The sequence below is a fragment of the Lichenostomus cassidix genome, chromosome 1 (assembly GCF_008360975.1).
Source record: "Lichenostomus cassidix isolate B80296 chromosome 1, HeHo_3.0, whole genome shotgun sequence".
NCBI classification, from domain to species: domain Eukaryota; kingdom Metazoa; phylum Chordata; class Aves; order Passeriformes; family Meliphagidae; genus Lichenostomus; species Lichenostomus cassidix.
Genome location: NC_139479.1, coordinates 104,722,939 through 104,735,889, shown reverse-complemented (window position 1 = coordinate 104,735,889; position 12,951 = coordinate 104,722,939). Strand labels below are relative to the sequence as shown.

At 39.4% G+C, this 12,951-nt stretch overlaps 1 long non-coding RNA gene across 1 annotated transcript; it reads right to left on the bottom strand.

The window, feature by feature from the left end:
• Nucleotides 1-922: 922 nt before the first annotated feature.
• LOC146445483 (uncharacterized) lies at nt 923-9,384 on the bottom strand. The gene is made up of 3 exons (XR_014852192.1): nt 9,079-9,384; nt 3,119-3,253; nt 923-3,029 (listed from the first exon to the last, which is right to left on the bottom strand). It is a non-coding gene; the product is annotated as an uncharacterized LOC146445483 (long non-coding RNA).
• Between the last annotated feature and the right edge of the window lie 3,567 nt (nt 9,385-12,951).

The following is a 12,951-nucleotide window of genomic DNA, read 5'->3' as shown; positions in this document are numbered from 1 at the left end:
TATCATCTTTGCATCAGAGAGATGTGAAGCAACAGCAGCATAATTTGGATCCCAGTATATTAAAAACCATGAAGAGTGGGGATGCATTCATGTTTCTGATGTCTGCAATGTCTGGGAAGGTGGTGGACTTGCTGAGCTGGAATCTATTGGAGTGAACAGTTTTGAAATCCATGGAACTTTTTTTAATCTGTGTAAAGAGAATACATAAAAGTAATCAGTTAAAAGGAGCTCTGTTTGTAGAGTGGCTAAAGAAGATAAAGGAGAAAGGTGATCTGGCTTTAGAGTTTAGTGGTTCTGGAGGAGAGATTAAGAGCTGGGTGATGTCAGCTCCTGCAAGCCCAGAATCAAGAAGGTGTGTCCAAAGGGTTGTGACTCAGGCTCCTTAAGGAATGCAGCCAAGTTGGGGATGCACCACACGCCCACAGAGATGTTCTGGAAATGCCCAGCTTGCCAGTAAGAGTGACAGTGCCTGCTGGAACAACCAATGAGCTGTTCACAGGTCATGGTGGTGATGCTGGGGGACTGTGGGGTGACATCCAGCTGGAGACACTCATCAAGGTGGCTGTACACAGGGCAGTGTCTGACACCCATCCCTATGGAAGATAACTCCTGCTCGTATCCAAGCAGCTGTGTGGAGGTCAAACACAGAAAGGGAACCAGCAACTGGGGCAAACAGGGAGATGGAACTTGCTAAAGCCATCCATGGGTTAGTCTCTGAAGCTGGGAACCTAAAGTATAATAAATATGAAGAAATCAAAGGTCAACTTGTATGTCTGGAGATGTTGGCCTAAAAACTTGTTTCCCCTTCTGAAGCAAAATACTATCCTCAATAACATCACAGCAGGGTTGGATTTATTCCTTCAAGAAGCCTTCAGTTTTAATTATTTATATATACACACACATACACGTAAATATTTGTGTTTGAGTTGCACATGGACCAAAGAGACATTAAAATAATCAATCAATCAATCAACCAACCAACCAATCAATCAATAAAAATTAAAAAGGGCTTTCAGATTCTCACCAGTAGTCTTACAGAACCAAAGAACATACAGGGCACAGGTTTTCTGAACAGCCCCTAGGAGTACATCTACACTGTGTCTGATGCTTCATACTCAGGGCCAAGAACAGTTTTTAAAGAAACCGTGTAAAAACTATACAGCCATTTCCATCACTCTATAGATTACAACAAATGCTCTGTGTTTGCCAGCAGCTGAGGCTGTGGAACAGCTATTAGCAGATGCTGACTGTATGATGATGACCACTGTAAGTGGATGCTTATTTAAGGGACGTTTTCAGGAAACGGCCTGCTCTTAGGAACAGTCTATAAGTGAAAATGCACTTTGCAAGATTTTTACATCTTGCTGGCTTGCCTTTTGCCATTTTACAGCAAAGGAAATGTTAATGTGTAACAGAATTAGCATTTAGGAGAAGCCTAGAATACTGTTCTTTATAATATAAGCCGGTATTATTATTCAAGACAGGTCTTCTCACAGAGCAATTTAAGCCCCCCAAAATTACCCGTCATTACACAGACAGTCCATTTAACATTCTGAAGCTAATCATACAACAACCTACCCTTTCAGAGGAGATACAAAACCTCACTCAGGTTTTAAGTTCTGATTACAAGATGAGGTTCCAATTGAGAATTTCAGCTATAAACCAAATGACCTTCAATGACCGTAGACTGGAAAAGCTGGTGACTAATCTAAATAGATTTCCAGGCAGGGGGAAAAAAACACCACCCAGCTCTTGTTTCTAGTCCTCCGCATTATTAGGGGAATGACAAAGACAAGCAGAACGTGAAAAAAGTCATGACTCCAGTGACCTTCATGTCTTTGTCCCGGAAAGGTTGGGAGTAATCAGCAAAACTTTAACTAGAGTTCAAATTCAGCTTTACTGCCCTCAGAGGCTGGTAGGATTAAATATTCTGTTCTTGTGCTCTGTAAACAGCCACAGTAATTGGTGATGTTTCCCAGCATTGGCTATGAAGATGTATTGGCATGAGCTGAAATTCAGAGAGACAGTATTTTACATGGTATATGGCAGATATAACCAAATCCTGATTTCAGCTTGTAATGCTGGAAATCACAATCACATTCCTTAAAATGAGATCATACCAGGATGTGAGCACTTACCAGAATATCTAGGACATGACTTTAGAGTTTGTCATGCTTGCCATTCAAAGCAAAACACCTATTGTCAATCTCTGGAAAAAATCTCATGAAACGGAAAGGCATCAGGCAAGTAAAATTCTACAAGAGTAAGCTATGTGAAACTAGAAAACACAGTGAGTAATCTAGAATAGATCTCACAGGGACTTTCTGACCTTGGCCTGGAGTGCTTTGTCCCTTTCCTGCTTTTGCACATCACAAGATATTTAGTTATTGAATATCCATCCTGATTAGAGCTGTAGGAATCACCATGTCAGATCAGACCATCATCACACCATTAGTGAGCAGAAGTTTAAAGAAAGTAAGGAAGTAGGGAAGGAATAAACACATATTCTTGGGGAAAATGTCATGCTTGCTCTTGATGATCAGGAATTGCCTTATGCCTTACAATGTAGGAAGGTATAACCTTTCCAGTAGGACTTTTAGAAACCCTGGGTTTACACCTTGAGAGTTTCCTCTTGCCAACATGAATATTTAGTCAGATTTTGAATCCTGCTGAACATCTGATGCAAATTATGGCCTCAGGAGACAATGCAACAGATTAATTTTGAGTGCAGTGAACACGTGTTTTTTTCTCTACATATTTTTATTTTGTTTATCATTTGTGTGGTTACCCACCCATTCTGAGTCAAAGGTTTCTATGCAGCACCTTGAGTTTTGCATGCTTCTCTTCAATCAGTCTTCACAATAAAGATCCAAGTGCCTGGCAGTTCTTCATTTCCCATTCGTGAACCTCCTCACAGTGGGCTTTTAGGGAGTGGGAAGCCAGCACATGTAAGTAAAACAGTCTGTAATTGATTTGTATACATCAGCATGTACTGATGTCCACAGTCTTCTTGAATTCTGTAGGAAACACTAAAAATGAAAAGCAAGTTTCAAAATTAAGCAAAGGACCCATTAAATGCTCTCTCCTCCTCCAACGACTTAAAAATCATGGCACTTACCTTGAACTTTAAAAGGCTCATTCTTTCTTATGCATTCAAATACTGAGTTGTATTTCCTGCATCTTGAAAGGTAATGAGAGTGGACATCCTGTGCTGCACAGAACCAGTGAAATTGCAGCTGTCAGTGTGAGACACCTGCAACAGCCAGTTTTAAAGCTGTTAAAATGGTGACTAGCATTTCTGAAAAATGTAGAATTTGGGAAGAGTGAGAGATTCTGGTCCAGGATTCAAAATCAATATCTGCACACTCTGCTTCAGGCCCTGCTGACTTCAGTGAGCGCAGACGAAGTAAAATGTCATTTATCATGAATAAAGGTGACAAGGCCAATCTTTTGAGCATGCTCTACTGTTGTTAGTGTCTGCACATTCTGCAGACACATTTGGTAGCCAGGACTTCCCCAGCAAAATGTTTTTATATTTGACAATGGGAAAAAAGTTTCAGCTTTTACTTGCATGCATCTCCCTTGAAGGAGACAGGGTGAGAACATGTGAAATACCGCAGGGTAAAAGTGTGAGTAGCCATCAAGGGACAGGGAAAAAATATCTCCCTTTAGCCTTCCAGTTGTCACTCTGCCTTTGCTCCCTGTAGGTGATGTAGACAATATTGGATCAGAGTATATATACATATATATACACACACACACTCTCTCTCTGTATATATATGTATATAAATATATGTAATATATTATACTCATATTGGCCATGTTGGTTCAAAGATAGCCACTGTGATATAAATACAACACTACTCAACACATTTTCTAAAATGATTTTAGGAAAGAGATTAGGTATTTACTAACACATCCTGCGATATAAAGATAATAAGCTCTGTCCAATGTCATTGCAGTTATAAGTATCAATATAGTATAAGCTGTTAAAAAACATGCTGTTTCATTAATATTTCTTACAGTGCCACATGTAAATAAATCACAAGATCTAAGGAAATAATAAGTAAGTAATAAGGAAAATAACAATAACACTAAGGAAACAAATAAGATTAATTATGACTTAAAATGGCATTTCCTCTAAAATGCCCAAACAAAGTTGTTAAGATCTTACTAAGGAGAGACAGGCAGGAATGCTCATGGGAATGAGATCACAAGCTTTATCTATCCTCTTTTGCTTCCTTAATTTAGGGAGAAATTTAATATTATTTTACATCTACAACTGCATGCAGCTTTTGCCCAATGCATTATCCTATGCTAAAAGTAGGTTTATGATGAAGTTCAAATATTCACAGAGAAATAAAAGATGCTTATATCCCAATGGTGGCTTTAATTCTCAGAAAACTAACCATGCACTTCTTACAGTTGGGAGTCATCAATGCTAAATAATTTTGTAGTCACTGAAGACCACTCTCTAATACTGTCTAGGAAAAAAAAAAAAGTAGCTTCACCAGATTTAAATATTTAGCAAAAATTGGGATTTAATTAAATTACATGATTAAATGATTTTAAACCCACTTTAGGACAGGAACTTCAGTGCTGGATAATGTCTAGTTCCTAGAGTTTTATCCTCTTATCTCCAGACACTGCAGAAACTAGAAACCATTACAAGAGGACAAAAGATCACCATTAAAAAGTTATTAGAAGGGGCAGGAACATCAGGAACATGCTGGTGTTCTGTTTTTAAAAACAAATGACCCATTAATTCACAAAAACAACCCCATTACTGCAGTAACAAACTTAGTTTACGTAAATGTCCCTATCAACATTATTCAAGCCCAAATTTGATTTAATTTGGAAAAGGAATGAATAAAGGGTAGGGTAGTGGCAGCCTATTAGACCATGCAGACCTTAATAATACATTTAAGAAAGTGTGCTGAGAGAGTGACATGAACATCAAAAGAGAAATCAAGAGCATGAACTGCAGAATAAAGGAGAATTTCATCTGAAATCATACCAGAGAAGGCAGAAGGAAAAACACAGGCAGAAGGAGCATGTGCCTAGTGATAAGTGAGAGAGAATTATCGCATTAATGACTGTTTCCCTACATAGTTTCAGTTTGTTTCTTTATTCTATTTTTACTGAATCTGATTTCTATTCAGGTTCAATTAATAATAATGAGCCTAAAGTTAATTTGCATTATCATTTACAGTGGATGCTTTGATCATGTATGTAGTTGGAACTATAATGCATATATTACCATATTATGCAAATGACATTTTCAGCATCAGCTACATCTGTATATCATTTCTTCATGCCACAGTTCTGTGCATTGTTTCTTTGTGTACAGCTCTGTAGAGGGAGAATCTGGGGAGATACTACCAGGGGAAATACTGCTCCAGGTGCGCCCTTCACTTATGTTTCTCTAAACACCCAGTGCTGGCATCAAACAGGGGAGAACTTTAACACAGATGGCTTGTTTATGAAATTGCTCTCCTGCATTGACCCCACACAGGCAACCAAACACGTACAAAAACCCAAGTGCCACCGTTATTTTAACACAAGTGTCTCTCGTGCAGAACTTGTAACTGCTTGCAGCATAAATCAGAGGAGAATCTGACCTAAAAAAGAAAGCCGAGCCAGTACCACAATGTACACAAAGATCAGATTTTTAGGTCAAATTTATGCATTCATGACACCAAACATGCTGGGAGAAGTGTTGCACATCAGTGGTTAATGGAGCAACTCAACACTCTCTCAGCCAACTACTCTTTGCCACTGGCCAAATTTCATATTGCAGTGAGCAGGCCCAAAAGTATTAGTAGTTTGCATTTTTATCCTGCCTTTCATGTTGTGATGTACTCCCTTGCTTTACAAATTGATACAGAAACCATATAATAATTGTCTAATCTACTACAGTGCTGAAACTTTGTGGTGAGACACAGGAAGTTTTTAGTAGCCTAGAACAAGAGAGCTGTTTAGGAGAGGAAATGAAGACTACAGTGTCCACTTGGAACAAAGATGGGAGAATATAATTTTTAAGCTTGGCATCTGGCCAGGCCATCAGAGTTAACACAGTTTACAGATATAATTACTGCAGTGGGATCTTTAATGAGCAAGGTGGTCAGAACTTTGCTTTAACATGTCACCCAAAAATACACTTGGGTCATACCTTCCCTGACTCATGCGTTGACAAGCAGATGAGATCCTCTTCGTTCATTAGTCTCTCTTTTAGTTAGAGCCCAAGCTAAATCTCAGAAATGAACCAAACAGCCAAGCACTGTCCAAAGAAAATTTTACACAGCCTCCAATTTCATGAAAATTTTGCATGAAAACCTATCCCTCCGGCCAAGCTGAGGAGCATATAAGTTTAGATTCTTCCTCCCACAGATAAATTACTTGAGAGCAGCCCTACAGGCTTGATCCTGCCTTCCAAAGAGATGATGGTGAAATTCCTCCTGTGAGGTCACTGGGCCCTCAGAAGATGATTCACTTGGCCATTTTACTGTGCTTAGTCTGTTTGACAGCAGATAAGAGCAGTGCCTGAGGAAAGGGAAGGGGATGAGTGGGACTGCCCTTTTTTCTTGCCAGCAAGCTGGTTGGATCATCCTGTCTTTTGAAAACTCTTCCCTAAGAGCCGGATTTATTTGCACTGCTACTTTCCTTCCCAGGATACACAGGGACGTGATGCGTGCAGGATCTTTCAGGTGAAGGAATTTAGCTTGGTGTTATCTGGTGAATGACAAGCATTAGGTATTGTCAGGATGAGGTATTCCTGGGAGTCCTCAGCAAAGTGTTAATCTGATTAAACGCCTAAAAATTGATAGACATTAAATAGAAGAGCATATTAATATTGTCAACAAAATTCAGTTCTTAGTCACTCAAATGCAAATGTCAGATATTTGTTGCTCAGTATGCAATTAAAAATGATCTGATCACCCTCCAAGCACAGAACTGACAAAAACATGGGGTGAGGAAACATTTTTGGTTTATCCTCCGCATATAGGAAGATGCTGATAAGAGGGAAGAATCATTTTAGTTCTGCATAGATAAAAAGATTGCTCTTGGCAGAATAGATTAATGTACCTGTCTATACAAGCATAGAGGAAGAATGAAGAAGGGAAATAGATTAGTATTCTGCTGCACATGGGACAATCAAACATGATCTTTGGATTGGCAACCGGACTAATAATAATCACTGTAATAAACCAGGGCCTTTATATCTAGGATATGCAGTACCAGCTAAAAGATAGCTGCTTCTTAGCAATAATGAGCTGGATTCTTCATCACTCACCACCTTGTGTAATTATTGTGGTGAGTTCAAAATAAATCCTTTGTGCTACCGAATCCGATTTTTTTTTCCTTTCATGTTGTGTTTTTCTTGCATGGCCATAATGACTACTTACAGTGTAGACAATAAAGAACCAGGCTTAATGTATTTATTTTGTATGTAAGAAGAAGGATAATGTGAGAGATCTAATTAATGGACAAGTGCAATAGCTTGGACAAGATCTGTTCTTTTAAGTTTAGGTACCTAAATGTTGCCAGAGCTAACCCTGTAGTGAAATAACTCTAAGGAAGAAAAAGAAATGGATAAAAAAACCCCTGGCTTAATACCAAATAATACTTTTTCTTCTTTCATAATGATTTATTAGCAGTTGTGTTAGTAAAAGCATGCACAGCAACACTGAATAATATTAAGACAAATAAACTGCAACAAACTTAGTAATTTAAAACTCAAAACATCTAATCAAGAAGTATCTTAAATCCGAAATGATTTTTTTATTAGTAGTTTTAGTTGACTTTTTTCCTAAGGTACTGTGGCTCCTCATAGCTGAAGTGAGGATAATCAAGGTGAATTATGAAAATAACCTAGCTATGTGGTAAAGGTCAATAAGAAGTCTTGTTAAGGTCTGTTTTTTATGAAGATATCCTGTCTGTATTGTCAAAATGGATTAACATTACAACACAACAGAGCCTGTCAATTGGAAGAAAAAGAGATATTAGCACAAAGATAGTTGTCACAACTAAAATTAGGTTTTGGTTTAGACTGTGAAAGAAATAAAATAATCACAACCTCATTAGCTCATCTCTTCATTTATATTTTTCTAGCACAGGTCACAGGAAGGTTCAGAAATGTTTACTTCTAATTTTTGGTTAGCTTCTGGACAGGATTTTCTAGTCTTGAGAATAGCAACTGTTAGATTTGTAACTCTATTTCTTTAAAGAGAATTTTCCTGTCCAGTTCTTACCACATGAACTACATTGAGCTTTAGAGTTAATGTGGCTTTCATGCAATAGCACTGAACTGGGAATGGAGGGTGAAGGAGTTGCCCACATGTTTCTGTAACCATCTATTTTCCAGGGTTACTGACTATGTAAATAAAAGTTACTCCCTGTACATGAACAGTCTTGGGCTCACTTGTTTGTCTTCCAGCCCAAAACTACTAAAGGAACTTCCTCTCAGGAAAGTAAAAACAAAGATTTAGTTATTTCCCACAATATTGTATATGCTGAGGATGCAAATATATGAAAAATGCCTGAGTTAGAGCCTGAACATTTCCAGGGAGTTTCACTGTTACTGTGGCAGTGGAGTAAAGCCAGGGCAGAGATCTCAGTCTTTAAAATCCTTCTAAATGTTCTTGCATGGTCAAGTCCCACTGGCAGTAAGGCCAACAGTTACCAATGACGTTCCAAAGAAACATGATCCAGGAATAAAAAAAGCCACTCTTGCATTTCAAATCACTCCCAGGCCTTGAATTGAACAAAACAGAAGCTGGGAAAGAATGCTTGCTCGCCCTATGGCCATGCTGTGAAGGACTGTGGTGTCCTCATGTTTGTGAGGGCTTTTACCTTCAGTGATGATTTGAATCCTTGGAAAGACATACCTGTGACTGAAGTGATCTGAGACATAAATCTGACAGGACAAAATATGGCATGCAGTATAACCCTCAACACCCTCTACATAAATTAGAAACCATCTGAGCCCATTGAGTCTAAAGTACTTCCCACACATTTTCAGCTCTTGCTTCTTATCAACTACAGCAAATACCAAGTATGGAAGTTTTCTGCACTCACCAGCTGCTTCTTTCTGAGTGACCACCTGAAACTGTAACAGCGTCAAAAGCATCCTAAGTGCCTCATCACACTATGCCAGAAGGCTAACCAAAAAATCAGCATTTCATCCTGCCTCAGTCTGGGAAGAAGACAGTGAAAACAGTGGGGATGATGCCCAAGCTGGTGAGAAGTCTGATCAGTGTGTCAAGCAGGGCTTAATGTCAACAAGAACAGTCACCACACAAACTGCAGCCTCGCTTTTCTGACCATTTAACCAAAAAAACTGCACAAACTTATAGGTGTCTGATCTGCAAGAGCTACCACTTCTGTAATTTTCCAGTGACATAAAACCAGTTAGTACCAGCTGAAATACATTAGCAGCTTCAGTAATTAGTAGGCATAGCCATTTCTTGTCAGTTCTACGGGCCATATCCTCAGCTGGCGTAAATCAATGACACTCCGGGCGCTGGAACTGTATTACTTTACTCACCTTGAAATAGTTATGCATACTAATTACTGCCTTACCCATTATAGCTCTTGTCAATTCAGACACCTGATTTACACCAGGTGAGTTTGTTCCATATATTTAGGAGTTTCTGCACATTCCTTCAAGAATCTGTAGTGTCGAATAAACTTTCCAAATAAGCCAGGCACATGCTTTCCATTATCTATCAAATCAATGTTCACTGAAGTGACACCATTGCACATAAATCATGACTGCAATTATTAAATCAAGCTGAATTTGTACTGCGTTTCTTTCACTGTTGGGTAGCATAAACCATGGGAGAACAGGAGAACAGGCACGCTGGGATGGAAGAAGGAGTTAAAAGCCCCACCCAAGCTCTCACAACCTAACCTTTGGAGCATGCAGCTGATAATGTGAAACAGAACATAATGCCCCGGAGGAGATACATCTGGAGGTCAGCTCAGTCAGATACTGTGGAACTGTTCCAACAAAGCAATCAAATGTCTAGCAAAACCTATTTTTAAAAAAAAAATCGCATCTTTGGTATATAGACATCCAACCTGTGCTGGACGAGGGTAGAGAAGCCTGATTTCATTTTCATACCCCTGTCAGGCAACCTAAGAGCTGAATTTTCCCTCCACAAAAGCAAAGTGAGGTTTTTAACTGCAGCTTATTAAGGCTTAGTTTGTCTAACCCAAGCATAATAAATTCATGTGTCAAATGGAAGTTGATTGTTCATCAGAGAAAAATGAGACAAGATAATCCACTTTGCTGCAAACGTAATGCTTTAGGAATGTTACAAACTACTGCAAATGTTTAACTCCCCGTGCCTCATGGGTGGTTATATAACAAAACACCCATTCAGGGGCTGATTCTTATCTCTCGCTTGCATAAGGCCATGTCTAGACAAGGATTTGAAGGTGTGTTGTTTGAAAGTGTTCACAGAGTGGTCTAGTTGGCAGAGCAGGAAGCCTTCCCCCTCCTCCTCCACCTCCCAAACTTTCATGCCTGTGGAATAGGTGAAATGTGGGTCCCTCTCCTTCAATTTTTGGCTCAATTAATTTGCAGCCTAGGGTGGAGATTTGTCCATGCTGGATTCAGAATGTGACTTCAGAGGTTTGAGGGAGAAAAGGGTCATGTCTCTGCCCACATCTAAACCAGAGCTTCCAAAGGGTTTAAGGATTTGTATGTCTAGGGCTTTTCAGCATTATTTCCATGTATCCACGTGCATGCCACATGGATGGCATACATAGGTATCCATAAGGTTGGGTAGTACTTTGCCTTTGTGAACCAGTACTAGAGACAGAGGATGACTTTCCAGTGATGGTCAACAATTTGACAGCATCCCCTTTATAGGAAAATGCTTCCAAAGCTGATTTCCTGTTCCACTGTACCTCCCCAGGTATAATATTTTTGTTTCTTCACTACTCCATTTCCAATGAACTTGACTCAGCCATCCACTCCTACTCCACATACACCTCATGTTGCTGGGAAAAGTTTTTCAGTGGAAAATAAGGAAAATTTACACAAGGGTATCTATTACATGTGAACTAGGCTGCTAAGAATCCATCCCACTCAATTTCTTTTAAAGCATTGCTTTGAATTTACAGTCTATGGTTCCTCCATCTCTGATTTGCCCCTTTTATATCTGCAGCAGCAGCATATAGCAAAGGTGAGAATCCTTACAGAGATGTGCCCACCATGTGCCCATCTGTGGCTTGGTCCATGCAATGCCATCACTCTCACGGGCAAGTTCTAAGAGCAACATTATTTTTAACACTCACTCTTTGCATATTTTCCCCTCTGTTTGTTTTGGTTTTTTTTCCTTAAGCACACCTAGCTCTTTCAATTTTACTTTTGCATATTATTTTATTTTTACTAGAAGTTTCAAGTGTACCAATGAGGATCATGAAAATGAACGATTTTATTTTTAGTTAATATTCTATTATGGCTTTAAAACTTATAAAGACACATTTCCAGTAGATGAAGGTAAAAAAAAACCCATGCTTTTGTAAATGTACAGTTTTTCTTTTTATAGCCACAGTTAACTAATTATGTTTTCACTTTTATAAAACCAGATGTGGGGGAGAAAAATCTGGGTAAAGTTTAAACCACAATGAGAGGGAAATCAGGTAAGAGATCAAACTGCTCATGGGAAATATGAGAAATCCTGCCCTGCTTAAATACATGGGAAGGTAAATTATTTTCCAAGTGTCAGGAATTTGCCCTTTGTTTTTTATAAATGAAATGCATACAGATATGTAGATACACATAAATACATATTTGATTTTCTTCTGTAATAAAGTAAGAGTGGCCAGGCCAGTTGTGGTAGTTCTCTATGTAATGAAATTTTCTATATGCACACACATTAAATCTGCTTTGATAACCAGTGGTTTACAGTGTCATTAGGAAGGCTGAGACTGTGAGGTAACTTTTAAGCAATGTGGTCTGCTGCAATATCTGGAACATACCAGCTCTTGGTAGAAATATATTTTTAATAAAGAGAAGTGCTTTAGAAGTTTCTCTCCTGATACAGGCCTAAGTTCAGCAGGCTAAGTTCAATCACACAGCTGACTTTTAGCCTTCCACTACACAATAGGGTTTTAATGTTTAAAGTTAGGTGCATGTTTGAGTACGGTACTGAATAGGAGCCAGAGCGAAAACATCTTTCATTTAAGATGAAAATTCCTGCTTTAAGTTTCCTTCCTTGAACTCTGGCTCCAATTTGTGAATGCAGTGGTGATGTTCAGGTTTCTGCGTGGAGCCCAGCAGGGACGTCAGCAGTTCTGCTTCACTGCCGTATCAATAGTGCTCAGAGATCAGAGCTCAGAGCCAGCACTTAGGAGGGGCAACCTTGTCAGTCAGCATTTGACTGCTTTGCTCTGTTCTTGACCAGCCCATGCAATTCACGTCGCCCTCAAGGCAAGATGAGTGGGTGGATCATGGAAGTGTACAAACAGCCTTCAGGATAATAATTCAACTCCTCTCCTTTTACCTTGAAGCAGTATATTTCCACACACAATCAAGGTGCATAAGACAATATTCAATTTAGAGAGGTGTTCAGACTAGGACGGGTTGTATTTAAAAAGCAGAGAGCAGCATGCCTTTTATAAATAATGCAGTGGCTTGTGGCTGTAAGACAAGCCCCGGATTTACAGACAAATGAGGCAGAATTCCTGGCCTGGCCGCAGGCTATGGTGAGTGAAAGCTCATGAAGTGACTGAGCAGATGAAGAGATAAGTACCACTGCTGAGCCTGTACTCTCCCTGAGTGCAGGGGCTGCTTCTGGCCTTGCCAAAGTGGTGCTAGATTGGGATGGACTGCAGCAGAGCCTCTTGTGCCCTTGCCTCAATGGGTGGAAAGAGCTGGGCTCTTGTGGGCCAGAAGCAGGGCAGGGACGCTGCCTCTCTGGGAGGAATCTGTCTTCA